Source organism: Excalfactoria chinensis, chromosome 5, assembly GCF_039878825.1.
Source record: "Excalfactoria chinensis isolate bCotChi1 chromosome 5, bCotChi1.hap2, whole genome shotgun sequence".
Lineage (NCBI taxonomy): Eukaryota > Metazoa > Chordata > Aves > Galliformes > Phasianidae > Excalfactoria > Excalfactoria chinensis.
Genome location: NC_092829.1, coordinates 20059758 through 20087696, shown reverse-complemented (window position 1 = coordinate 20087696; position 27939 = coordinate 20059758). Strand labels below are relative to the sequence as shown.

General features: G+C 42.1%; 1 protein-coding gene across 4 annotated transcripts in view; it reads left to right on the top strand.

The window, feature by feature from the left end:
• Nucleotides 1-27939, top strand: part of ESRRB (estrogen related receptor beta) — a 153737-nt gene that overhangs the window by 86793 nt on the left and 39005 nt on the right. Inside the window, exon 1 of one of the 4 annotated variants that reach the window (XM_072338274.1) lies at nt 13163-13232. The exons of the other annotated variants lie outside the window; for them this stretch is intronic. The gene's annotated coding sequence lies outside the window, so the exon portion shown is untranslated. Of the gene's footprint in view, nt 1-13162; nt 13233-27939 lie in introns of those variants that run through there. 4 annotated transcript variants of the gene reach the window in all.

Here is a 27939-nt window from a genome sequence, read left to right as displayed (position 1 = left end):
TACAACTTAATTGATACAATAATTTGTGAGCCTTTAGGTTTAGGTGCTATCAAACAACTGGCAATAGATGTTTTGTTTATAAACCAATATGTCTCGGGATCAGTGATTTTTAAAGAGAAGCAAAGATTTTCTTTAAGTAAAATGCCATAGAGGAATTTGAAAAACAGTTTGCAAGGCACAGATCCAGCTATAAAGATAAAGCTGGGCTCCTGCGGCGTAACATGGAAATTCAGGTGTTTGGAATTCTGGTTTTGTTCAGTTTTTGGTTATTTTGGAAACTCTTTTTTTCTTTTCGCTGTGTTTTCGTTTTTGCAGGACACAGAATGGAGGTTGTTTCCCTCGTGGAATCCCTTGCCTTGGGAATTTAGATGATAGGATGTGCTTTGATTGGTTTGTTTGTTTGTTTCAATAACGACAGTGTTCCTGATTATTCTCTTTTTATTCCTTTGGTTGTATTTTTTAGATTAGAACAGAGCAGTTGCTTTTCTTCTAGCAGTTACGTCGTTGCAGAAGAAACTGATCAGTTAACGCTATGGACCATCTCTGTAGGAATCTCCCCACTTGAGTCCATGTTCTAAATATGGACTTATTTTTAAAACTATCAACCAATTCAATTCCATAGCCATTTTTAAGAGCGTGTTTATGAAAGAAGGACCAAAAGCTTGTGCAGTATAAGGATGTAGAATTTGTGCACTTTTAATGCACTCGTTCCTTAGAATTTTTGTCCAGGTGTTTAGGGAAAAAACAGGTGCAGCTTTTTCCCCTTAGCTGTTTGTTGAAAGAAGAACAAATACCTGCTTTGGGATGGTCTGCTTTTTTAGCTTACTGCTTCTTTCTTTCGATCTCTGCAAAATGTTATACGTTCAATTCTCCGGTTGGAGCAAGAGTTAAAAATTAATTCATGAATAATAAAAACCAATCAGTCTTGTTGAGTTTAAGAAGGATTAGAAGAAGGGTTTTTGTACAGAAGCAGTTATATATCTTGGTGCTGATATTGTTGGACTAATAGATATTGTACTAGCTCCTGTTGGTTATCTGATAAAGGTAGCTGATTTGCAAATAGGATTGTTATCCCGATGAATAACGAGTCTAATATTGGATGGATTAAAAGAGGCTGGGCGGTTGGTGTCTATTATAAGTTCTTGACTCCCTCTCAGGAGATAATTTATAATTTATTTGATTCAGAAATCTGTAGATTGAAAAGGGACCGTGTAAATACCGTACACGAATGGTTTGTGATGCTTTCCTAAGGCTGGCATTTTCAAGGAAGGCACCAAATTCCACTGAGCTTCAGCTTGCCTCTTCTGGTGGTTAGCTGACTGTAGCATGGCGTTCAGTACAGACATCAGGCTGTTCTGTGCTGAAAGCAGGTAACTGGCACAAAGTGGGCAGAGGAAAACTCATAATTCCCTTGAGACAGAGGAAGAATTTACAGCCAAAATTTTCTGATGCTAAACCTCACCCTGTTCTCAGAGAAATCTGCTGTGCAACACCTATGTGAGGAAGCAGAGGGAAGAAGATTTCATTTAAAAAACGATAAAAAAAAATCAGAGCTAAAGTTAGAGGTTAAGGGAAGCCAATGGACACAGGTGGTATGTTGCTGCAACAGTGCTTGAGCCTGATATGGGCTACATCAAGAAGATGGGATATCTGGGTAGAGAAAGAAAAGGCCAGTTGTCAAGAGGAGATCTGGATGAATCCTTTCAAATACCTGCTCCAGGAGAACTTTCCAGGACAACACAGAGCCTTGGTGAGAAAAGCACCTTGAAGTGACAATTTCATCTCCTATAAGAGAAGTTTGCTGTCACACTGAAGAGCCTCAGCATCTCTGACTATGAACTATTCTGGGAGAACATGCAAACGTGGGATCCTTGGGAGGTTAACCACACTGATACGCAGCCTGCAGGTGACTTGCCTGTTCAATTTGGGTATAAATAGAGGAGGCACAGATAGAACTGTCCTTTGAAAGGAGAACAGTTTGTCTTTCCTCATTGGAGGATGGCTAGAGGCTTTACCCTCCACCTGCCTGTGGCTGCAGTGTGTGTGAGAGCTGACAGAGCTCAGCAGCCATGTGCAGGGCCTTACCCAATGCTACTGCACAGTGCTGCTTGGGGGCTGTGTGTTTGCTTGGGACCAACCATCGCACCTTTCACAGCCTGGCTCTTTAAAAACATTCAGATTTTTCTGTCCTCTAAAAAGTACACATGGGTTTCTCCTGGGCACCTTGGTGGTGCTCTTATTGCTGCACTAGGAGAATATTGCCATCGTCATGGATTTTTTGAAGCCTCTGAGGAGACTTTGTGACATCCCTCACAGGTTGTATCCTGCAAACTCTGTTCCTCATCCTGCTAATACAATGTTTGGAAGCTGTCACCATGTCCACCAAGGAGCAATTCTCTTGGCTATGGAGATCTCATTGTAAAGAAGCTTGATTAGGAGAGGAAAAACATAGCTTCCCATCTTAGTCCCTTGTAGCTTTGAGAAATACATTACCATCTTTATGAGTGCATCTCTGATTTGTGTACTTCTTTTGATGTGTTTATTTCTTTTGATATGTTCGTTTCCTAAATGAAGCAGTCTCATATTTTTCTTCATATTTGAGCCTATCAAATCATTTTCTGGTGTCTTAAATTATCTAGTTGGCCAGTCTGTCCCTAATAATGTGACACCTAGACATTTTTGATTAATCAAGGAAAAACCTGAAGGAGAAGTAAATCCTCACCTGGTTCATGGACAGTGTATTGTGATGTGTCTTGTATGGGCAGGTGGGAGAGTAACTGGGTCATTGGGATCTGAACTGTGGGGCTACTGAAGCCTGTGCAAGAATCCACAGGTGGTACATTGGCTTGAAATTCATAACCACTTCATTGAGAGCATCAATTCTGTCTCATCAGGAGATACAGGAATTTATGTAGCTAATTTCTCATTGAGTCTAGAATATACCTTTTTTACTTTTTTATATTATTAATTGCACCATACTTGTTCAAAATAGTCTCTTTATCTTTTTCCTTACTAGTAGGTGGCTTTATATGATTCCTTTCTTAGCAGGGTAAATGAATAGCAGTGAGAAACAATTAAGTGCAGATTTAACAGAGAGCAGTCCATTCATTTTTGAATTGCCTTGTTTTGACCCCCAGTCCTCAATGTCTCTTGTTTCTTCTGGTACAATGCCATTGGAGTGGTCTCTCTGCATCTTTGATACATCACCAGTGTGAGACTTAGGATAAAGGCTTGCCTCTTTTCATGATGTGGACTACTGAGCCATCAGAAAAAAAACCCTTGATATCACAGAGAAAAATTTTTGAGGGGGAAATCAGATTAAAATAACTTCTACAATGATAGAAGACCTTCTACCTGTAATGATACAGTTGGTACTTGCTGCCTGCCTTCTAGGACGTGTTCACACCTTCTCTTTCACTTGCAGCAGTAGGTAATTTATATCAGGTTACTTCCATCTTCTGAAAGCAACTAACAACCATGAAATGTTGTCAGTATTGTTGAAGGAAGAGGCTGGTGTTAAGAATTTATATGGGAAAAGAGACAAGCAGAAGCCACAAGATAAAGAAGCCATCTACAAGCTTCAAGCATGTTTAGGAACTTACTTTGAAAATTGTCTTCTTAGGTGCTTGGATCTGAAATGGCTGGTATTTATACTTGAGTAAATGACAAGTAACTGTCAAAATCAGGTGGCACATGGAAGTGTAAAACTGGCACAACATTAATATTAGGCCATTCAACTCAACATCACAGTAGGGAAAGATATACCTGGAACTGATACGAGATACTGTATTGAAGGGGAAAATAAACAATAAAACCCTAGAGCTCTGTATGGGGAGTCATTTTCCTCATCTAAAACTCTGCCAGGTGCTGCTAGTGCCTCAGATCACTGGCTACTTCCTTCAGAGTTCAAGCTTTGTGCTTCCAATGCATGAAATTATTATTTCAGCCCTTTGGGAATAATTTGGAGTACGTTGGGGAAGGCTACATAGTGGTAATTGGGGAGCAGTTTGATGCATTGCTAAAATGCACAGAGGACAAAATGCCAAATGAGGTGTGAGAGGAGGTGAAGTGTGAACTCTCTGAAGTTGCAAGGAATATTACTGGGGTAAAAACACAGTAGAGAAGAGTATATCAGGTATCCAAAGCAGCGTTCCAGCATGTGGAGAATTCCAGAAAGCTCGAGATGAGAATGTCCTTTGCCAAATTAGTGAAGATGAAACCTGTGGAAGAAGGGCTTGTGTGAAGCAATAAGGAGAGTAGAACAAGACAACGGTGCAGACCTGAATCTTGTTTCAAGCTCTTTTTAAAAAAATATAGATAAATGCTATCAAACTCAACAGCAGTTACATCTTTATAACAATAGAAAAAAAAATTGAGGAAAAAAAATGGAAGGCAAATGTAACTGTGCCTTAAGCAAAATCTCCTTGATATTCACGTGTGGGTAGGAAATACAGATTTAACACTGTCTGATTCTGTAGGGTTGTTAAACCTCTGGTGCTGCTAGGAAATGTGTAAAGCAATGTCAGGCAGTGTCCCGCCGCTCTAGACAGGAGGTCCGAGAGAGAGCTGATGGTGCAGCATGATCTTGAGCGTTTTGGGCTGTAAACAGTATGCTTCCACTGTGAGCTGTGTTTGACTGGAGATGGTGAGTTGGAGGAGAGAAAAGCAAGGATAACACAAGGGTCATGAAGCTTGAGCTCACGCTGTGACAGAGCAATGGTGAATGAAAAGCCCAGGACAGCAGTTGCTGCCTGTGTCTTGCCTTGACTAAGGTTTCTTTCTGCAGCATAGAAGGAAAAATGTATTTCTCACTACTTTTCTCATGTGCACAGAACCATTTCTTCCTGAAGAAAGCTGGAATTTGGATACAACAGCTTTAAGGGAAGGAGAGATGACAGGAAGAGTGAAATTTTTTTCTAGTGTATGCATAGGTTTGTTCTGCTAAAACTGAATAGGATTTACCTATAAACTGGGGTCAAACCTCGCGAGACTACTGTGGTGTTTCTCTCTCACCTTTTACATTCAACAGGCCCTGTGTGACCATTTGACTGGAAATGGGCTTTCCTTCAAATCTGCGGACTCTCTCTCTGCCACAAAGAGAAAGTGTCGGCAATGTCCTTGTGAGACGAGGAAGAGGCACACATGTGAGGACTGCTCATGCCAGCACACAGGGTCCCTCCCACCTGACAGCCCTTCAGTGTCCTCTGTTGCTGGCTGAGAGCAGAGCCTGCTGCCTGCGCCTACTGCGGGGAGCCTGGGTGGTGTGAGGGGCAAACTGTGCAGGGCAGAGAAGAGAAATAGGGCAGCAGGATCTTTCAGAGGGCAGAGCAGCTTTGAAATGGTGCTTTTGACATTGGAAAGAGCTGCTGTGTGTAATGTCGTGGGGCAGGAGGAAAGTGAACTGTTCCCGTGGGATGAGGAGATTTATTACAGTGTATTTAGCATCCCTGCTACTATAGAAGGAAGATGCACATCAGCAGCTGGTAGGAGGCCTGTGCAGCTCTTCTGCTCCAGGTGAGCGGAGAAGGCAGGGATAGTGCAGCATGGCAGGGTGGGTTGGGAGACCTGTGCAGCTTTGGGTGTGAATTAGAGCAACACTGACTTAGTGTGAAAGAAGGAATAGCTCAGCTGTACTTTTCAGTGTGATAGAAATACTATAGAATAACCCTGGGAGAAGTAACTCACATTCATTGACCTGGAAAAGGAGGGAACTGAGAACTACAACCAATTTGTAAAGATTTTTCTGGACCATTCCACAAGCTGTTGCTGGTTTCAAGTCTCAGTGCTGTGTTGCAGGATTACTGGGCACTACTTGTTGCTTTCTTGTTGAATTATGAGGCGGACTGAACAGCATTTGTTATAATTTTAATGGACAGGGAGCAAAATAGGGGCTGAAGAGCAGAGTCTGTCATCTCAATTTAGATTTGGTAAAGCTAGTCTGTGATGTTGCATAAACAAGATTGTGGCTTGTCTCCTCTTTATTTAGGGATTTAAAGGTGCAAAGTGAAGGACCTTCACAGGAAATAGGAGGCAGAAGGTGAACCCTGTTTCCATGCAGAAATGCTATACCTCTGTGAGACTTGTCCTTTCCTTAATGTGCACTGTCACAGTCCCTTTATCCCTTCAAAGGACAAGGACACAGCTTTTGCATCCAGATGCGGTGATGAAGTAAATACTGTTGTGTGGCCAAAGGGGCCCGTTAGCCTCCAGGAGACACCAACCAGCAGCACTCAGAAAAATTAACAGCGGTAGAAGTACATTATACAATTCATCAATCTTTTATTTTCAACACCAAAGCAATGCTGCTTGGGGCACATAGGTTATGATAGGGTCAGCACTTCCATTAGATCTCTGGTTCCCCACCTGTCCTGGCAGCATGGCAAGATGGCTACTGCAGTGGGTGCAGTGCAGCCTGGCCTAGCGGTGTGTGGCTGAGAGCAGCCCCTTGCCTCCAGGCAGTGTGGAAAAACCAGAGGCTGTTAGTTATGAGTGAAAAAATTATAAGTTTCCTCAGTGTCAGCATGGGCCAGTTCTGGTTTTAAAAATGAAATATGGCAGCTAATTAATCTAGATCACAGCTTAATCGCCTGTGGTGAGTTTTAAAAAAAACATTTTTGTGTGAACTTAGCACTCATGAAAGTGTTAGGCTGATATTACTGCACCAACTGAAGCACTGCTTGGGTGAGCTGCCTCGTGCTGGCTCTGCTCATGCCACTCTGCGGTGGCCGGCACGAGCTGCTGCTGTCCCCTCTGATCTGGCCATGTATTTGACTCTCTGTGCAGCCCCACAAACCCAGCGTGCTGTGTGGCTCCCCATCTGCATTCAGACTTGAGATGCAGAGCAGCAGCTTTGTGGTTTCCCCAAGGACAATGCCAGGAATGCCTCTTTGCAGGACTGGGCTGCGGCATGCTGCCTGCTGTGAGAGGTGTGCTGAGGGCTGGTGCAAGTAGGGAAAGCAGTGAGGAGGCACCAAGGCAAAGAGATCGGAAAACAAAGAAGAAAAAATGGTGTTGCTAGTTCTGTTTTTCCCCCAGCCCAGCAGCAAGCCGGGACTGGGAAAAAGAAGAGTAATCTGCCCAGTCTTATTGACTGTGAGTGCATTTATGTTTCAGGAAGGTTTTGAAATAATAGCGTGAGTCCTTCATTGTATATCTCACCCATCATTGGTGAGCTGCTCTCTGTCAGTGCTTCTAGAAGTGCAGGTCCTGTAGCGGGAAGTGTTGTGGGTGCTGGCTATGAGGCAGTGTCAAACAGTCCGTTGTGAAGTGAGGGGTGGCACAGAGGAAGGCAGGTGCATGTTGGAAAGGCACTCAAAGCAGATGGACCAGGCTGGTGATGTGTTGCGTGTGATGGATCACCAGAAGGGCTAGCATGATCTGAGGAGAGGCTGTCTATTAAATCTTGTGGAATGGCTTAATAATAATTTATCAGCAATGTGACTGCTTTCTGCTTTGTTCAGTCAGCTTTTCCAGTAGGAGTCTCTTCTGTTAGGAGAGCTAGAGTTGTTGCTGACATCTCAGCCTGGCACCGGCAGTTGCATTGCAGTATTGGTTATTGGATGGATGCTTGAATTCTGATTAACTTTCAACTCAGAAATTTTCATTGTTGCTTATTTTCTGTTACAGTCCCAACAGGACGTAATGCTCCTTTCAGTTAGTGGTCCTGGGCTGTAAGCATTAAGCCTCAGAGACAGATGAGTGGAACAGGCCCTTACTGTACATGTCGTTTTGAGTAGCATCTTAAGTGCTTGCGGTTGAAAAGTGCTACAAGTTGCTTCTAAACTCACTGTAAATCATCACTTTTTAAAAATGACCCTAGCGGATCAAAAACAGTCTTCAATTTTGTGAGGTAATATCAGTATCCTAGATGAAATAAAATACAAAGCCAAAAGCCTTAAGCAAGAATAGGTTCTTAATAAAACAGGATAGTACAGTTTTATATCTCTAACCTTCAGCCATTATACTGACCTATGTAGGAGCTTATAGTTGGTGCTTAATTTGAATAAAAACATTATTTCTTATTCCGTCACATAGATGTATTGAGAATATGGAGCACTCATATTTACTGGGGGGCAGTGAGGTCAGAGGGCAATGGAGATCTGAAGAGCATGGCTCCCACTGGGTCAGCATTATTACCAGCAAAGAAAGTCCTGTCCCAGCATAGCAGGCAAGGAACAGGGACATGATCTTCAACCTGAAAACACAGTATTGATAAGTTGAATTTTGTTGCGTAATAAGTGATACGCAAAGACACTGTGGCTGAGAGACTGTGAAGCAGTTTTGGAGAAAAAAAAAATAATAAAACAAAAGGAAATACTTGTGAGAAGGTAAAAACTCAGAGAAATGACAAAGAGCTCACAGCTCTGTAGGATTGGTTGTCCTTTAAAAAAAAAAAGAGTTGCACACATCAAAAGGCACTTCAGAATGTTTTGAGATACATATACGGCTGCTGGGTCAGAAACAAGGAGATTCTGATTTGTCCTCTTCAATTTCCCTTTGCTGTTATGCAGCATTTGTCCCCACAGTTTCTCAAATCTTGCTGTTTAGTCTGAGGGAGAATAACACATACATGAAATTTTTAATACCTGTGATATATTCTCACCAAACAGGACTTTAGTACCCTGCGGGCACACAATTAACTGTTTCATTTTAACTCAGCCCAGTGGGAAGGGGTCAGGGTCTCTGTCTTTTTGAAATTGCTTCGTAAAGAAGATGGTTAGTTAGCATCAAATGAGCATCTGCTATTGAGGTACGCTGAATAGTCACCTGATCCCATTCTGGATTAGAAGAAGAGAGAGAAATCAGGTCCAGGCACTAATGATTACCTGTACTGCAGCCTGGGAATGCATGGACAAGGCAGGATTTATTTGTCTCTCCCAGTGTTAATTTCCACGATTCTCCACAAGGCACCCAGCAGTCCTGGAGGGAAAAGAGTGGAGCTGTCATCTCCTTGTTTGCTTTCTTTATGTTGAAATTCTTTCCTTTTTGTTTGCCTTCGTTTGCGATTTTGGGTCATAGAAAAAAAACAAGCATCCCTGAAGATGGCAGCACAGACTCCCCAAACCTAGCTGTGGTGCTCACTGAGAGCCGAGTTGATGCTTCCTGGCCTGACAGAGGGAACTCTTCCGTTTCCTTCCTTTCTACAGGTGCTCAGGTGGATGTTTCTGCTCTTGAGAGCTACATTTTGCTATCTGGTTCATTGGTTCATGTTCCCAGCAGGTGGGAATTCTCTCTAGGATGTGTGGGGTTGTTTTTTGTTTGTTTTCTCTCACAGAAAGAGTAAAACTTTAACTTGAGGAAATTGATTTTTTTTCTAGCTGTGCTGAAATGAGTTGTCCTTGTATAGCTTTAATTTCTCAGTGAAAGCGATCTTTTTCTTAAGATAAATGAAAATAAACGTAAGCAAACATTTCACAAAGGAACAAAAAAAATCCTGAAAACTCTTTAGATGTACTCTTAGCATGAGTTTTGGAGCAAAATTTAAAGGTTTTTTGATGGGGGGTGGTTGTTGTTGTTGGTTTTTAATAAAAAGCCAGTTCATTTTCTGTGGTATTCTGTCCCTACTGATAAATTAAATATGCTCCGTGCTCTTGGAAGCATGCAAAGTAACTCTTTGGATTCTGCTATTCTCCTAACTTCTGCTTCATAAGGAAGCTGAGTGTTATAAATCTGGGATCAGGATCAAAGCCCAGTTCCCAGCTCTCCTATAAGTTCCTTTGGTGACCCGAGCAAAGACTTAAGTCTCTGATTCTCTCCCCTGCTGGTAAATTGTGGATTGAAATATCTCCTTTCTTTAATCTGTCTCTGGAATCCAAGTTCTTATGGGAAGATTCTTTAATGAGACAAACACCGTGGGTTGGTGAAATACTTTTTAAATGACAGTAATGCATTTAATAATACAGCCAGCCCTATCACAGTCTCACAGATCAGATTGTTCTCTATTTTTGCTTGAGTGGAAAGAAATTCTTGAAGGTGGGTGCCACATACCAAGTCCTTTACTTTCAGTCTTTATAGTCTAGATGAAATCTTATGTGCCACGCAAGTGTATATGTTCTACCTTGACATAGGTCAGAGAAAGATGGGAGCATTCCTGCTAATTTGGAGCTGAATGGCAAAGAAGCCTTTGCCTCTTTACAAGCAGCCTCCTATATTTATATAGATATAAATATATATGCTGCACTTGTGGTCCTGATTTTCACACTCAGATATGGAGATAAGCTCATTCTGCAGTTCTGGAAGATATCCTCCTTTGAGAGCAGGTTTCTGTGTATTGCACTGCATGTGTAAGCATTAATTTCAGAGACCTTTTTGCCCTGGCAGCATCTATATTGAGTTGTCCACGCCCTGCGTCTATTCCTACTCCATGCCAAAGACAAAGGACACAGTGTTTTTCTTGCTTCTCCTGCTTACCTGTTGAAAGTCTCCTTTTGACACAGATCTGCTGCAAACTGATCCAGGCTGTTTTTGATTTGCAGTTACCAGAATCTGTTTTTTGTTTCTCTTTTCTGCCTTTTCTGCCATCTTTTGGAGTCTAATGAGTTTTGGTGTTTTTTTTTTTCTTACCCCATCTCCCAGTTTTTCCTACTTTTCTGGCTTGGCTCTGACTCTTTACCAGGGCTCTTTACCTGGGGCTTCCCAGGACTTCATTATTTGTCTTTTTTCTCTGCTTGAAGGTTCATTTTTCCCCTCCACTCAGCCAGGCCTCTCCCATGGTCTGCCACAGACTGGACAAGTTGAAGTTTTTGAATTCTACCAACATGAATGCTATGTGTCTCTGCTATTCTTGGGAGCCTATAACTTGAAGAAAGGCGGTAGTGATGAGTTAATTACTTCCCAGGTCAGTAACTGGGGCAAAGCTATGACTCAAGTTCATCTCTTGCCACTGCTGCCAGCACCTAAGGTGGTTGTGACAGGATGTCATTCAACAGGCTTCACTCAGTCCTAGGAAGATGTCACCATACATCACTGACAGCAAGAAAGTCTCTTAGTGGGAGAGTGGGAGGTGCATGTATACAATACCTCACAGCTCCTAAGCCCTGCTTGTTGGTAGCTCCTCTTCCCTTTCTTTATTTTTCACTGAGCGAGTTTATGAAAATGAACGAAAGCTTCAGGTCGGATGTGGAGCAGAGCCTTGGATATCTTTCTCATGGTGGAACAGAGCAGTTGATTCTGGGATTGTATGTTTTCTGAAGTTTGAGCCAGATCTGTGTTTGAAAGATATATCTAATATTTGGAAAATGCCATAAGCAATGTAAGCGAAAGTAAGCCTTATTAAAAGAACAACAAAGATGGACAAGGGAGAAAGCTGTTAGTCTTGCATGATGAGAGGCTGCTTTATGCATAGACTGTGGTTTTGTTTCTTGGGAGGAAAGAAAATTCAGCCACTGGGTACAGCAGTTGTCACCCAACCCTGAAAGCATTGATGTGCCTATCGTAATTCAGCTAAGGAGGATAAATCAGCAAACACAAAAGCCCTAAGCTTCATCCTAGATCTGCTAAGCCACAGGACAGTTTGCTACCATCGTATCATATATGAGGCAGCTCTTTTCCACCTAAGGAATTTTCCCATTTCTCCCAGCAGGGTGCTTCTGCTGCTGAGTACATTCCTGGAAGAATGCTGCCTGTGACACAGCAGATCAGTGGGCGCAGACTCAAGTCCCCTCTCCTCCCAGAGATCGATACGGTGTTGGAGTGCAGTGCTGGGGCTGGCATTGCCTGCTCCTTTCAGGTCTGGCATTGATTAGCTGCAGCCTGCAGATAGAAGTGGAGCAGTGATGCTCTGCAACCTTGATAACCCATCCTCAGGAGGAACCTGCCAGTGTCAAGGGGCTCCTTGCTGCCACCATAGCCAATAGAGCCATTTCATTAGGCTGTAAAGGTTAATTGCATTGAAAACTGGCATCGTCCTCAGCACATGAACATTATAAAGCTCCACAGCAGTGTGAGGCCTGAAGCTGTCTCAGGGAGAGCCCATCTGAGCTCCGAGAAACTGTTCTGTGCTAATAGTGTGGCAGAGCTCAAGATCTTGCAAAATTGTTGCTGTTGGGGTTTTCTCTGCTGCAGGAGGACACTGGTGTCCTGCCCAGCTCTGGGAGCTGTCACCTATCCAGGAATAGGCTCACTCTTTTCAAGGCTGGCCCTCTGAAAGTTCAAGTGGTCCCTTCCAGTGTGTTGTTAGGCAGGTGTGTATGTTAGCTCATGGGAGAAATGTATTTTGTGTTTGATGTATTTCTGTCAATATTTTGAGGGGAGTTTCTGCTGTGTATGCAGAACATCACAATTCAATTAGCTAGGTAGAGTTTCAGAAATGAAGAAAATCTTGAACATATGAGAACTTTTAAGAATCTTAGAAGCATTTTTTTTTTCATAGCTAAAGAGAAATTTCTGTTTTTGATGGGATCATTGTTAAGACATGGGTTTTCTGCTACCTTAGCATGTTTGCTCATCCTTTTCTTAGAAGCTGCATCTTAGAAAGTGAGTAGCTACAAAGACTGATGTTGGATTCTGAGATATGACTTTGTAGCGTGTGAAATATTTTGAGGTGCTTCTACTGAAAACATTGAAGCAGAGCAAAAAATTACTTCCCAGTCTGACACAGAACACTTTGCAAAAACAGAGCCTTCACTTTGCTTTTCTTTGTCTGCTGGTGACCAAGCAACTGCTGGGCTGTTAAATCACCAATCAGCTTCTTTTATAAACTCTTTCTTCTGCCTTTCCTTCAGAGCCTCCATCTGTGGGCAATCTTGCCCAACAATTTTTTTCTTATGTTATCTTGCTCTTCCTTTTCTGGGCTCCACATTTCAATTCAGAGAAGTGGTTTCAGAGAGCTAAACGTGATGCCACATGTGAGACTTTCCACTGCTAACCAGAGATACACAAGGACAGGAGGATGTGAAGACAACAGGTGTGCACAGCTACTGCTCCAAGGGGAGCCCCTTACCAAACAGTGACTCTCACATTTCTGCAGGTGGCTTCTGTGACATCCCAGTTACATGCACCAACCAGTGTGGCAGTGCCTCGCATCTTGTATGTGATTGCAAGGCAGCTGCGTTGAAGTAGGAAGTCTAATTGAATTTGAGCAGCTAATCACTCACCCACTGATTATAGATGTATGGAAAAGGCCTAAAAAGTTCTGTATGTTTTCATTATGTCTAATTCCTAGCACATACCAGGGCATCGTTGTTCCCATGTCCTCTGCCCATTGTGCAGGAACCTTCTGCTGCAGCTTGACGGTAAGTGAAAGAGAAGACTCAAAGGTCTGAAGGAGGAAAACAACAGAGTAGGGTGGGAGGGAACATTTTGGGTTCAGGAGAGCTGCTTTGTGTTGTGCGGTGCTCTTCCAGTGTGTGTTGGGTTCCCAGTGGGAAGGGCGCAGTGAAGAGCTTTCTCTTTAATACAGTGTGTGTTTTATCTCCGCAGACTTCTTGCAGACTTAGTTTAAAGATCTTAGCTCAATACCATTAGTGTATCTCTGCTGAAGGCCCTTTATAAAATTGATTAGAAAGTGGGCTTTTGCATGTGTGTGTGTGGGCTCTAATCTGATTTCAGTCCAAGATGGTATCTTTAATTCAGTGCATCGCGGCGACTAACTCACGAACTTCACCGAGAGTCAGGGCCCCTAATTTGGTTTGAGAATACATTAGCAAAACGAGTTCAGGAGACCCATTTTCAGGGAGAGGGGAGGGGATGTTTTTGGTGGGGGGGCTTGAGGGAGGATAGGAGGAATTGACTTGACAGAGTTGAGTCGTGGATTTAAACAAGATCCTGGGCATGATATTCCTGCAGTGGTACCCAGGAAGAAAAGGAGAGAGTGCAATTGATTGATTTCTGGCCTTGCACAAACCAGGAAGAGCAAAGTGAACCTCAAGGCAGGCTTCTTAACCCTTTCTTCCCACACAAGCAGAGAACCCAGGGTGCTGACTACTCAGCACTGTTTCTCTTCATCCTGTTCCTACCTGCTTCTGTTTGCGCTGATGTCTAAAGCAGATACTAACATTGCAGAATTAATGGTACTCTTCTATTCTGTTAGATGATCCACACTATCAAAAACTTTTCCAGACTGATCTGACTCAAGCATTAAACTGCTTTTCTCTTCTCTCTTCAATTCCTGAAAAGGAGAAAAAAATATATAAATGTTAGAAATAAGTACACCGTTGCACCTGGTGTTTGCAGTGGGACACTGAAAGCACTGTTTTGCTGCAGGTAATGAGGAAAAAGCCTTTGCTCGTCAGATCCTTTGTTCCTGTAAGATGTGTGCCGGGGGGTTGTGTAGCATTCTGTATCATCCAGAAGTTCTGAGGAAACTGAAATTCTCAAGGTTCTGCCTTGCACCCTTTAAGTAAAGGATTATTTTCATTTAAGGAATTGCTAAAGTTAATGGGGAGATAACAGATTCTGTTGATGATGTAAAAATACTCATGGTAGAAGTAAATATTTAAATTGAAAATGTAATTAGTAAGTTGTTAGAAAATGTTTGCTGTGGTAATTCAGTTGTTCTTTGGCTGAGGTCTTGCACACACAGGTGTCAGACTCTTCAAGTTCTGCTTCCTTCAGTGTATTCCCTATGTAATTGGGCACTATTCCTCTTACTGGGAGTTTAGGGTTTGCAGCTTAAATTTTGTGAATTGATACAATTCCATTTACTGCAAGGGAAGGTTCGTTCTGGTTTATACCCAGTGTGGCTGTTAATACTGAATCCGAATTAATTTTTCAAATGAAGGCTCTTAAATTTAGTCTGCAAAGCACTTAGAAGATACATGTGTAATTGTATGGATAAGGCACTCATGGGCACAAATGGCTGATGTAGCTTCAACTACAAGTTTGTTAATGAAGTTGCTGAGCCATTGTTTTTGCAGTAACAGTGTGAGTTATTTAGCCATAGTTCAGTGTTTGCATTCTTTGGGTAAGAATATCTCTGTGCGGTACCACATCGTGGTTGTTTTAGGCAAACATCAAATAACCAGACTTGAGTCTATTGCACAGTGTTTGGTATAGTGTTCCTTTCTGATGTATATTTAATCATATTGCATGTATACATTGCATGCATTGTATAATGTAATGTTTCTATTCCATTGCTTGAGAATATGATCAACCAAGACCACAGATGCGCAGAGGACAAAACATAATTCAGACAAGATCCGAACCCCTTCCCTACAGGCAGTATGTCTGGAACGTGGAGCTGACTGCTTTCAGGAATGAAGAGTCACAAAAAACCAAATCCCTCAGAACTGAAAAGCTTTGGCAGTAAGTCTTACTACTGTCACTTAGATATACGGCTGGCTATACGATGATTTGACTGTCTAGACTCAGCTGCCTTCCAATAATTATTTTTGCTATACCTCATGCAGAGCAGATAGGATGCCCATATGCTTAGCTGAGGTTCCCTTTTCCACCTTCTCTGATGAACTGCTGAGGTCAGCAATTTTACTGCAGTAGCTTGCTCTGATGAACTTTTTCTACACCAGCCTCTCAATCCAGACAACACTGCAGTGCAGAGAAATAATCCAATTTTACTCGATTATTAATAATTACTCTCAGCTGCTACTTTTTTCAGCTGATTGATTAGAATAAACAGTGCTCTGACAGTATACACCAGAATCCATAACCCCCTTCACTATCTACTGCTGCTCCAGACCTGACTTTTCCAAGTACTATGCGAAGTGGAGGGTTGCAATGCAGAGTGGCTCTTTGTATGTACTTTGTTGCTAGAGAGCAAGACAGTGTTTTTTACCTAGTTTTGACCAGTATTTATCTATTTGGACTGACAAGTTCATGAGGTTTGGGTGATGTGTCTGGTTTACAAGTCAGTGCTTTTGCAAAACAGCTAAATTTTCCATCGTTAAGGTTTAAGGTGGAAAGTGCAACTTGATTCTGTGTTTTAGTCTTCCAAAATGAGTCTAGGTTTGCAGGAAGTATGCTTCATATTTACAATCTTGTCCAAAGTCTGACTGGTGGTGTATCCTTCCAGCAGGGTTATAGGCCATGCGTCGCCGTGAAGAGATCTCGTATTGTAGTTGTGTGAGATTTTTGCTGTACCAAATCTGGCAGTTTCCGTTTAGCATTTGGATTGTCTGTATCAAAAGGCTTACTCTCAGCAATTCATGGTCTGAAAATCTATCCAGCAGTTCTGCTGGGATGGAGAAACTTTAAAGAGTTTACAGATTTGTCAGGAACTTAAACAGCTAAATTATCCCCAAAATGCATAGAAAAACAAACACTGATATTCATGTTTGCACTGGCTTTGTACACGATCAGGAACAACCTCTCATAGCACTGCAGTCCAGTTTATGTGGCTTCCTTGCTGATCCAGACTATTCTGTGCCAGGTTTGTTGTTGTACACCAGAACAGGCAGTTCAGGCATATCTGGGATAAGCAGTGCTTTTCCTACTAAGTAGCTGCTGTTAACCCCGTGGGCTGGAATTCTCTCTGGAGATGATTTTGCTATTTGTTCGATTTGTATCTTGGATTCCTTCAATTCACCTTGTTTTGAGAATGATGTTCTTTGTTGGGTGGCAAAGTAGAAAGTAAGACTATTGCTTCAACACAGACCTCTTCTTGCAAGCAGAATAATTGTCAGAGGTTCCTAGAGCTTGGGCTGTTTATCTGCTAACGATGAATTCCTGTTAGATAGATCACTGGTTGACCATTATAGGGAGCCTGTTATTGCTCTCTGGAGTGAATTGCACGTAGGGTGGACAAGTCTGTTACAGCTGGCAGCACTGTGGTTTCTAAGGGATGCTTAGGCCAGTCACCTGCTCAGCACAGCACCAGATGATGGAGGTGTGTGGACAGATTCACTGTGCAGCGTGGTTTAGGAATAGGATCTTGGTTAACAAACACACTTTAATTTCAAATAATCATGGCAAACTTGTCTTTCCCAACAGAGAGAAAACAAATACATCTGAAATAAGTGTTTTTGTAGAAGTTGTGGTTTTACATTAGAAGGCAAATGTCCAGAAGTCCAATGAAGGGCATTGGATAGCTGCAGGGTTCAACATTTGGATAACTCTTTTGATTTTGAAGTCCAACTCCTGTTCAGATCAACAGAAAAGACTGTCTAATTTCAGCAGCTGATGGATCAAGAGTTAGATGAAGAGATAGGATCTTATTCCAACCACTTGTGATTTATTTGGACTGTCACTACAAAATGCTGGATAGGATTCAGGCAGCAGGTAGGATATTTACACTAATTTCAACAATTTGTCCTCTTTGGATTGTGAAGTGAAGTACCTGTGCTGGTGCTAAGCAGCAGCATTCTGCATGAGTGAATGAGAAAGTAGTTTCATTCATGCTCTCATCAAAGTGGATAAAATGTCCAGGTCAATTTTTGTAAGTTGATAGGGAGCCAGGATTTCTGAGTTTCTGATCACATGCCAGCAGTCATTTCATTGTGATGCAGAAGGAATGGGGTAATGCTTAAAAGGTACCAAGTGGAAAAGCAGAGTGGGATTTCTCCAGTTGCAATCAGCTTTCAAAACAGAGGTGTTGATTTTTGACTGTGTGATGCTCCTGGACACATGGTTAATCCCTACCACGTTAAAAGGTTGAGTAATACAGAATGTCTGTTTTACGTGAGTTGATGTCGCAGCTTCCACCAGTTTTGAATTCCAGAACTACTTTATGTAGAGTTCCAACTTTTTGGGTGATTTAGATGTAGTTATTTGCTAGTGTTTGTTTCACTAAGCTGCCTCACTCAAGAGGACAACTTAAGATGTGTATCAAAACATCTCTATGTACATTAGAACATACGTGCTTCTGATTAAGTACAGAGAAAAAAGACCTGCTCAGTAAAGTGCAAGCAGAGGGCTGTGTGCAAGATGCAAGGAGTGCCAGCATTGTTTCATCCTAAATCTGGCTGCAACATGAAATTTGATGTCGAGTAGAAAATCTTGAAGTTTGTTTTGAGAAAACTCTCAATTATTTATTTTTTTTTTTTTTACAGAATGTTCTTCAAACAGTGCATGCTCGGTCAGTCAAAGAACATAAGGCAGTGCATGACAGGCTAAACAAAGTACTAGAAACAAAGCAAAATCAAACATCTCACTTTATGCTTGTTTCGGAAATCTTACAGTACAAAACAAAATTGGACTTTTTTTTTCTCTAAGAAAATAAAAAATAGAATTATTATTATTATTTTTTAACACAGTAAGTTCCTGATGAAAATTGTCTAGCAAAGTTTAGCTGTAAAGGAAAACATAAAAATGGGTTGTATGGTGGTATGGTCAGGAGACGGTTGGTGTGTGAAATAGCACCCAGGGAGCTGGAGATAGGATTAGGCAGTATTAGAGATAAGGTTATTGTGTAGACTGGGTCACAGGGGATTCGGTTTAAAGGGGAGTCAGATGCAAGAGGAGGTCAGAATTGATCGGTATAATACAGATTTGTGAGTCCGGTTCCTCTCTGGCTAGCTTGCATGCAAGAAAACTGTAACTACTCACACTTATTACATAGGCTAAGCTCTAGGCTACAGTGCTGAATAAAGAGGTTCAAATTCTGCTGCTAATCGTAGAATCACTGAGGTTGGAAAAGACCTCTAAGATCGTCTAGTCCAACTGTCCACCTACAGTTGTAGAAAGCTGTAAGGTCTTCCCCAAGCTCCCTCTTCTCCAAACTAAACAGTCCCAGATCCCTAAGCTGCTCCTCATAAGACTTGTGCTCCAGTCCTCTCACCAGCTTCCTTGTCCTTTCCTGGACACACTCCAGGGCCTCAGTGGCTTGTAGAGACATTTTCTTTGGTTGTTGCGACCAAAGTACAGGACCAGGCACTTGGTCTTGTTGAACTTCATCCCATTGGCCTCAGCCCAGTGATCCAACCTATCCAGATTCCTCAGAAGAGCCTACCTACCCTCAGGCAGATCAACACTTCCTTCCAGCATGGAGTACAAGCTTATGGAGGATGCACCCAATCCCCTTGTCCAGGTCAACAATAAAGATATCAAGCAGGACAAGCCCTTGTACCACCCCCTAGGGAAATTCCAGTCATTACCAATCAATAGCTGGATTTAACTTCATTTACCACCAGTTTCTGAGCCCAACCATCCAGCCAGTTCTTTACCCAGCAAAGAGTGTACCTGTCTGGACCATGGTCTGCCAACTTCTCCAGGAAAATACTGTGGAAAATACAGTCAAAGGCTTTGCTGCAGTCTAGGTAAACTGTCAACAGCCTTTCCCTCATCTTCAGGCCATCACTTGAGCATAGAAGCTCATCTGTCCATAATCCTATTTAACACTTTCATCTATATGCTCCATTCTTTCAAGCATAGTTGCTGATTTATGCTCTTGGCGTTCCTGAGATGTTGTTCAGGACCATATATGTGCTTTTTCAGTTGGCAAAGCAGTGTCTTGGAGTTCTGCAGTGACTTACTGAAGTCTGCAAAATTAGTGTTGAGATTGGAATTAGACTTTTCTGCTGCATTGCGAGTACTCAGTACCTTATACCTGACTGTTCTGTGTCATAAGGGAGGCCCTTCAGAGGGATCTGGATAGGCTGAATTGCTGGGCTGAGGTGAATGGGATGAGGTTCAACAAGGCCAAGTGCCAGGTCCTGCACTTTGGCTACAGTAATCCCATGCAGTGCTATAGGCTTGGGGTTGAGTGTTGACTGTGAAGAGGAAAGGGACCTGGGGTTGTTGGTCGATGCTCAGCTGCACATGAGCTGACAGCATGTCCAGGTGGCCAAGACCAACAGCTTCCTGGCCTGTATAGAAATAGAAGATATATTGAGCTACAAAGCAGCATGTGGACAAGGAGATCCACACAGACCTGGCCAGAGAGAGGTGGCTGGGCACATGCCTGGTTTGCCAAGGGCAGAGACAGCTGGGCACAAAAAGCAGATGAAGTGTGAGTGAGTGTGTGGAGTTATAGATCCTGTCCTTATGCATCACATTGATTCCATTCATTGTGTTATACTTAGCATTACGTTTATATAATGTCAGGATGTTATGTGGGTTTGTTTATTTTTAACTCATAGATGACTGGCAATTTCAGTCTGGATGCTGTCTGGTAATGAAATGGAAGACAGTTGGGGTCTGGTGAAAGATCTTTGTCAGAGGATTTTTTTGAAATAACAGTAAATTCCCTTTCTTGACTATGGGTACTACTATGTCACCTGGGAGCTAAACACTCACTGACTTGCTGTGCTGTGTTTCCCATTGCTGGTGGGCTTTGAGTGAAATCAGTTTGGGGATTTGGTAGAGCATTCCCTGGTGTAAACAGAATGCTGAATCAATAGAGGCCAACACCTGCTAAAGATCCATATCTTACCAACAGATCTGGGTACCCCTTTCTTTCTCTTTTTGCTACTTCCTGCTGTACTGGAAGAACCATCAAGGATTTCTTCAGGGTTTCTTCCCTTCTGTTTTTCACGCTGCATCCCCATCCAGCTGAATGTGAGTGGACAAAGGCTGAAGAACCTGTTTCAGAAATGGCCCTGTTTGCCCTGATGGGTTTGCAGTGCTTACTGCTGGCTCATCACCAGACATTGATTTCCATTTCCCATTGCTCTGAACTCTTGCATGGCTCACACACAGTGAGCTCAGTCTATCTGCTATGAGCTGTCAGGGGAGGTGGCTGGAGGGGATGTAGTTAGCTTTTGAGACCTTCTACCATCAAAATATTCAGTAAAGCTGTGTTGTAAATGGATTTCTGCTTCTGCCTGTTCCCACCTCTTGTCCGAGTTTCTCACACCTTCTTTTCTGCATGCGTCTGTTCCCCTCTCAGTCCAGTACTGCCTGTCCATCTCCTTCTCCATCTATGAGTCTAATGGAGGTTGGTAATCCCGTTAGGTGCTTGCAGCAGGCGCTGCCGAATTTGCTTGCAAACGCCTGTGCCAGGTCGAGTGTCATTGCCAGCAGCGCTCTTGGCGGGATGAAGGTTGCATTAGTGAACAGTAATTGAAATGCAAAATAACATTTTGATCGAGCGAGCAGGCTGTTTATTTATCAGATCAATAGCCAAAATGCCCCATCTGGAGAAGTCAGCGTGATAATAAGTGATAGCATTCCAAGGGCAAACGGAACAAGCACAGCAGGGAGGACGCGTGGGCAGGGTGGGCTGGGTCACCCCAGGCCGGGGGTTGCTGAAACTTGCTTCTTTTTCCGTCCCTTCTTTGAAGAGGGCAGCCCCCTCTGAGGTGTGTCTGCGAAGGGCTCCAGACCTCTGGACAGAGAACAAAGAGTGCTCAAATACTAAATGAGACAGAGTGCAGACATATGTAAAACCATATGCAGGCTTTTCCCTCTCATGCTGTCTTAGACATAGAGCCATGGTCAGAGTGCAAGCTGCAGGTGGTGTAGCCCTGTTAAGCAGTGGTTTTTGTTTGTTTTTATTAATTTATGTATTTTAATTTGATTATTTTTTTTCTTTTGCTTTATTGCACTGTATTTCCTGTAAAGATCTGAACGCTCACTGTGATGGTCTGAAAATATGAGGTCATAGTTTGGCTTCTGTAGTGAATCTACTGGAATGGTACCTAGGTTCATCCACATAATGAGGAAAGGAGGGATGTCTGAAGGTGAGGAATGGGGTTGTGTCTATTTGTGTGATAAATTTGTGTGTATGTATAGCTTGCATACACAGGTTCCTTACTGAATAAAGCCTATCTCAGAAAAGTACAGAGTGAAAGTGCAGAAGCAGCTGCAAATCTTTGTAGGTGCCTAGCTGTTCATCTGCCTGTGTTACTGTGTGTGTCTCGGCCTCTGTTTGCCCATTAGCAGGGACACTGTAAAGAATGAGACCAGGAGGTAAAACTGAGGTCGAAGATCTCACAGCTGTCTTTTTTTTTTTTCTTTCACATTCCAAAATAGGAACAAGGAGAAGTGAAAATTTTCTAGGATGAGGAGATTTATTCTTCATGATAGGAAGGAACGCTTGATATTTTTTTCTTAACAGTATTTAGTTGTACACTCAATGTTGTTAATTTGTAAGGAAAATGTGGGGAATTTAGGAATTTAGGTGCAGAATTTGTTTTGGGTAGAAATCTTTGTTGGTTTCAAGACTAAAGAATGTGCAACATAAGCCATAGTGATGGGGAAAATGAAGCATGTGCTTGTTCCATTACACAACTTTTGTCTGCAGAGGGGTTTGTTGCCTGTGGAGGTCTTATCTCTTGGTTCTGGCAGGTAAGCAGGACATCACGGGGTCTGAGGGTCAAATGGACTGGAAGGAAATGGGGACAGTCTGAACGATGGATGAATGAAGTGGATTTAAACAAGTCATTAGGGCTCAAGGCTGGAATTTGGGTCAGCTACAACTAGCTACTTAGAGTGTTGTAGAAAATCTGCTGAATACCTACCAGTGGTGGGGTTTTAAAGACTCAGCAAAAGTGAACCTTGGGGATATCTTAAATAGGTAGGTAATGATAATCCTATGTGTTTCGGTAGTCTAAGGTATGCAGAAGGATCTCCCCAGACCTGTGGTGTCTGTTAGCCACAATGGGCTTTCCACTGTAATCCCATTCTCTGTTCTGTGCCATATTGAGGCTCCAGTTTGTAGCACGAGTCTCTTGCCTGCCCTTACCCCCACACAGTTCTCTTGTCTCTCCCCACCACTCTACCCACTCCCACTTCCACTCTTTTAATGGTTCTGGGACAGCTTCCCTGTGCCAGATTCAGTGTTTGCTTTCACGCTGTTACCTTGCTTTGCTTCTGTATCATCTTAGAAATGCTCCCAGGAGAGACAGAAATTTAAAAAAAAAAAAAAAAAAAAAAAAAAAAAAAAAAAAAAAGTTCAAATTGAGAAGCAGTAATTGGCTGTTGTTATTTTCAATGCTCTAATGTATGTGAAACTAATTTTATTTAGTGTTTTCAGGATCCATCTAGTTTTGAGTAATGTTTCTAGTGGTGAGCCACTTAATTATAGGTTTCTTTAAGAGCTACAGATGGAATCTAGGCAAAGCCCATCTGTCTATCTAGATGGGATGGGAGAAGAAGGCAGAGTCCTTCTTCAACAGCTTTAAGTGTTGAGATGTAAGGAAAATTCAAAAAAAAAATTGACAGTCACTCAAAGTCAGAGAATTTCTGAATGCCTCCAGACTGGAGAACATACAAGTTCAGAACTGTCCGAATAAACTTTGGATGTCCTTTCAGTAAATGGGTATTCAGAAGAAATGTTAATTCGGTAGCCCTTCTTCACATTTTCTTCTAGGATGATGTCCTTGGTAGGCAGGTAGCTCCCGTCTTAAATCCTTTCCAAAACACTTGCTGGAATTAAACAATACTTCTGTCTTTTTATTTTCTGCTATTTTTCATCATGAATTGTAGGCAAGGCTGAAGAGAGGAGTGCTTTTGGTGGATATCTTGAAATACAAGGAAGTGCAGACTGAGGAATTTGCACTGGTGGCAGTTTTCTGTCAGAAATGCAAAGATGGTACTGAGTGAAAAAAGAGGTCTATGTGAGATGAGATGAATGGATCAGGCCAGGATGCAAAAATGAATGTGACATGAGTGACTCTTGTGGAGGTTTTCCTTTCCTTGCTCAGCTGAAAAGGTGAAAGCAAAATTCTGACGTACGAGTGTTTGTAGTGCTCTACTGAATATGTTGTTGTATGAGTATCATTCACTAGTGTCTGAAGGACACTGAAGGTACTAAGAGAGATATAGATTAGAAGTGCCCTAGATAGACAAGGTGGAAAGAAACATTCAAGAATAAATGAAGGTTTAGCTGAGCATCTCGACAGGGATTACTGTATCTACCTTTGCCATAGGCAAGCAAAAATGTTGAACTGGTGTGAGCAATCTTCCAAATGTGGAAATATTAGATGAAGAAGGTACAGACAGCCTGGAAATGGGAAATATAGAAATGACAGCAGGGGGAAGAAGGAGTGATGGTGGAACTTAGATAAATGGTGAATGGCAAGTGAATCTCGATCCTTGTTTCATAGTAGTATCAACAGTAAGTGTAAGCCAGAAACATTAGCTCAAGTGCTAAAACAATTCACTCTGAAGGGATGGCCATTAGTATACCATAGGACAAGGTACCTTTGAAAGGTGATGTGTTAATAAGAGAGCGAACTGATAATATATGCCACACCTCCAGATTAATTGTCACTTCATCTGTGTAATACTTCTTACAAATAACTAACAAGAGTGTTGTCTTAAGTGTGAAGAGAAATTACAAGAAGGAGAAGAGAGATGAAGGCTAGCAGGAAATCCATAATGTCTTCTTCCCATAAGAAAGCTTTTTATTTATTAAGCAGCCTCCAGACAGGCTTGCTGTGGTGGCTTTCATCAGTGCAAGTAACTTGGACTGGAGCAGATCTACTGATATGTAACTGTACTCTGGTTATCCAATGGGTCGAAGGGATAAAAACGTCTTCTGGGCATTAGACAAGCAAATACTATTTGTATAAGAGCCAGAGTATGTGCACTTGCTGTCCTCCATCTCCATATCTAGCAAAAGAACCCAGCTTGGAACTCCTTTGCCTACTGTTGTGCAAGGAATCTTTTCTTCCAGTCTATGTGACAGAACTGTCTCATGCCCACGGCTCACTTCAGGAGATCTCATATAATGCAGTTCATCTCAGGGCTGACCACTGGAGACAGGTCTTTAGGTAGACTCTTGCAGCTGAAGAGCTGTAGCACTTTGTTGGCTACCTGTCATATTTACCTTTCAGATGCTTCAGCCTCCTGTCTCAAAAATTCTTTGCCTGACCTCAAATCACAAAGCAAATTTAAAAATGCATTTCTCTTCAGAGCAAGTTTAAAAGGTGAGCCAAGTGTGATGCATTTGTACAGAATAAGCCAGGTCCAGATGCCCAGCAGAGCCAGAAGCAACAGAAAAGATTGCGATTAGAGTTGGTGTACTGCATTTATAACAAAATGCTGACAATTGCACCTTGTTACAATCCGTCTGTCCAGGCTGGTGTTCATGCTGTGGAGTAGAAGTCACACAGTGCCACAGTGCTATCTACTCCAGCAAACTCATCAATGTTTTGCTAAGCTACGATTTGTTTTTGTTCTGAAGGCAAGTATGTAGTATTTATTGTGTCTATACTAGGGATGAATACTTTGAAGAGACTTTTTCTGGGTCTTGCCATACCTTGCAGAACATAGCAACATAGTCTATGCAAGCCAAAGGGAGCTGCTGCTAGCAAGCACAACTAGAAATCATATTTAAGTTGATATGAGGTTATGACTGTCTTATCCTGTATAGCAAAGCCAAAAGCTATGATGTGAGTAAAACCTAGGTACTGGTATCTTGGCAATTTCTGTTTATGATATGGCACCCAACTTGGTAATTAAGCCTGTCACCCATGCAGTACCCAGGCTTTTGCCTCCAGAGAGAAATGAAGTTAGTCCTGGGTTCAGGATATGTTCCTGTGTGATAGAATCTTCCCAGAACACCTCCCTGGACCATGGTGATTAGGGCTGACTTATTCACAGTTACCTGCTGCACAGAAGTGACACATGAGAAGATCTTTCTGACCTTTGCATTGTTCCTTATACCTAGAGGTGGGAGGGGAAGTTTTGTTCTGAGGAATTTATGAGAGGATGTTCACTTGCTCACTCATTACCCATGTTCATACTTATTGCACAGATGTATTTCAGATTTGTCTTAATGACAATTTCAGGCTTAATGTTGGAAATCTTCAGCATGCTGTGTTGGTGGCTATGTGATTTAATCAGAAAGTACTGGCAGAAGGACTGGCCTACATGGCAGAACTTCTGATGCTCATTCCTACCTTCCTTCTAGAAACAAGTATAGCACTGAGATAACCTTGCTTTTCTTGTTGAAGATCATGTATTGAGATCATCCTCTAGAGAACATCAGCAGTAATGCTTTTAAACTTCCCCAGCTCCAATTTGGATTAGGGAGTGCTGCATGGAGAACATGCAGGGTCAGATACTTGGTTTTGTATCAACACTTGGAGCTGCTCAGATGCAATTAAGTTACCGAATTCTGGATGTGTTAGCTGGTAGAGAATCCCATTGAGAGGGGAAAGCTACTTTTGGTAACAGTGACAGATTCTGTTCCATCTGTCTTGAAAGCAGCTGTGACCCACGTATGGGTCTTTCTTGTCTCTTGAGGCAAGTAAAGGCTTGTAGTTAGAAAATACTGATGTCATTTTCTTATCTAGAACTTTGATAATAAGATGAACATAGCTACAAATGACTATTTCTGGCAAAAGAAAAAGAAAACCCTCAGAAAATGTGCAATAAACATTGTAGAGAAGTAGCAAAGGGTAAAGGGATGAAGAAGAATTGGAGAAATTTCTAATACGAAATCAACATCACTGCTCAGAAGAGATAACTCTAGAGGCGTGGGAGCACCTCAAGCACAATCTTGGCTTGATCTAAACCTGCATATTTACATCCAGGATCACTGAGATCAGAGCATACTTGTCTGACAGCAGTTGTGTGCACTCAGAGGCTAACAACATCATCAGTGATAAACAGCAGTGGGTTTATGAAACAAGAGTAGTCAGACAATAACCTTTCCTGATACAATTAGGTAATTAGTGGGCAAACAGAAAGCAGTGAATAGACTGTCACTGGACCACGCACAAGCTTTTGACACAAAGCTGTGTAAGATCTTATTAGGGAAATTAGATCAAATTAGTTTTGATACAAATCCTGTGAAATGAATCGTGGATTAGCTGACAGGGTATAAACAGAAGGGTCATAGACATTCTTCTGGTCCTCCTGCAAAGGTGGTGTCCAAAAGGGTGGTGTTTTGGCTTTAAATATTCATTGGCGACTTGAAAGAAAATGTTAAAAGATGTAGTCCTTAAATTTACAGTAGACACAACAGAAAGATATTAAAAACAAAACAGCATTAAAAAAAAAAAAAAAAAAAAAAAAAAAAAAAAAAAGATCTAGGCTGAAAAGATGAGCATTATTAAAAGGCTTTGGCTCTGATAAAACAAGTAGCTATTAGTGGTGTGTGCTTTAAAGATGATATCGGATCTACTTTAGAATAGGAAGAATCCAAATTTCAGACTGTGCACAGCAAGATGGCAAAGCAGCTTAAGCTCTGAGAGCTCCTGATGAGACAGTGGGTGTGCAATGATGTGAGCTGGTGTGCAGGCTAATGGCTAGTGAAGCTACATATGGCTGGCCTGTAAGTCTGCCTGACTGTGCACTTTCTGGGCAGTCTCTCTCCTGTAGTGCCATGGCATCTTTTAGTGTGCTACTTGGGGCACCTTGCTACAAGACCCAAGTAAGCTGGAGTGAGTCCAGAGAAAGGCCACAAAGATGCTAAAGAGATTAGAGGGAATGACCTATGATGAGGAAAGGTGAAAAGAATGAAATGTTTAGAACCTCTAAGCTTGTTACATAGGCACAGAAATAGTAACGGAGTTTCCTGTGCCAGCGCGAAGGAGAGTTGGATCATCTCTCTCTCCTTTTACTTTCCTATTAAGGTAACTAGAGCTGAGCAAAATGGCTGTTCATCACTTTGAACTCTTTGCAAAAAAAATGTTTAACTGTTCTTGAAGTTCAAGATGTTTTTTGTTCTTGCCAGGGGACACACTGAGTCTGCTTAAAAATCAAGATGGGATCTCTGTGGGACTTGTAGAAAGTCAGAGCTGGAGAGGCTTAACTCAGTGTCTACTGCCCATTAGTCAACTATGCAGGTTGTACCAGAGGACACAAAAGAAAAACCACCTCTGGAATGAATGGATACACGTAACTATGGTTTTTGGTCTGTCTGGTGCTGAGGGCTTTTGTCTATAAATCACTTGTTCAAACCTAACCAGAACTTGCTATGTGTTACTGTCTCACGCAGAGGAAAAGGAGCATCCTTCACTGTAAGGATGTAGGTTTTGTTCCTGTATTTTATTGACCACTAGACAGTCACTGCATGGCAGCCTCCGTAACTGAGGCTGTGAGTCAAGAAGTGAGTTGGTCCCGGGAGACTGATCTCACTTTTTTCTCTGTTATTTTTTTCCTAATGGACAGAAACACCTCACTGAATCTGTACAGGGCAAATCCAGATTCCCA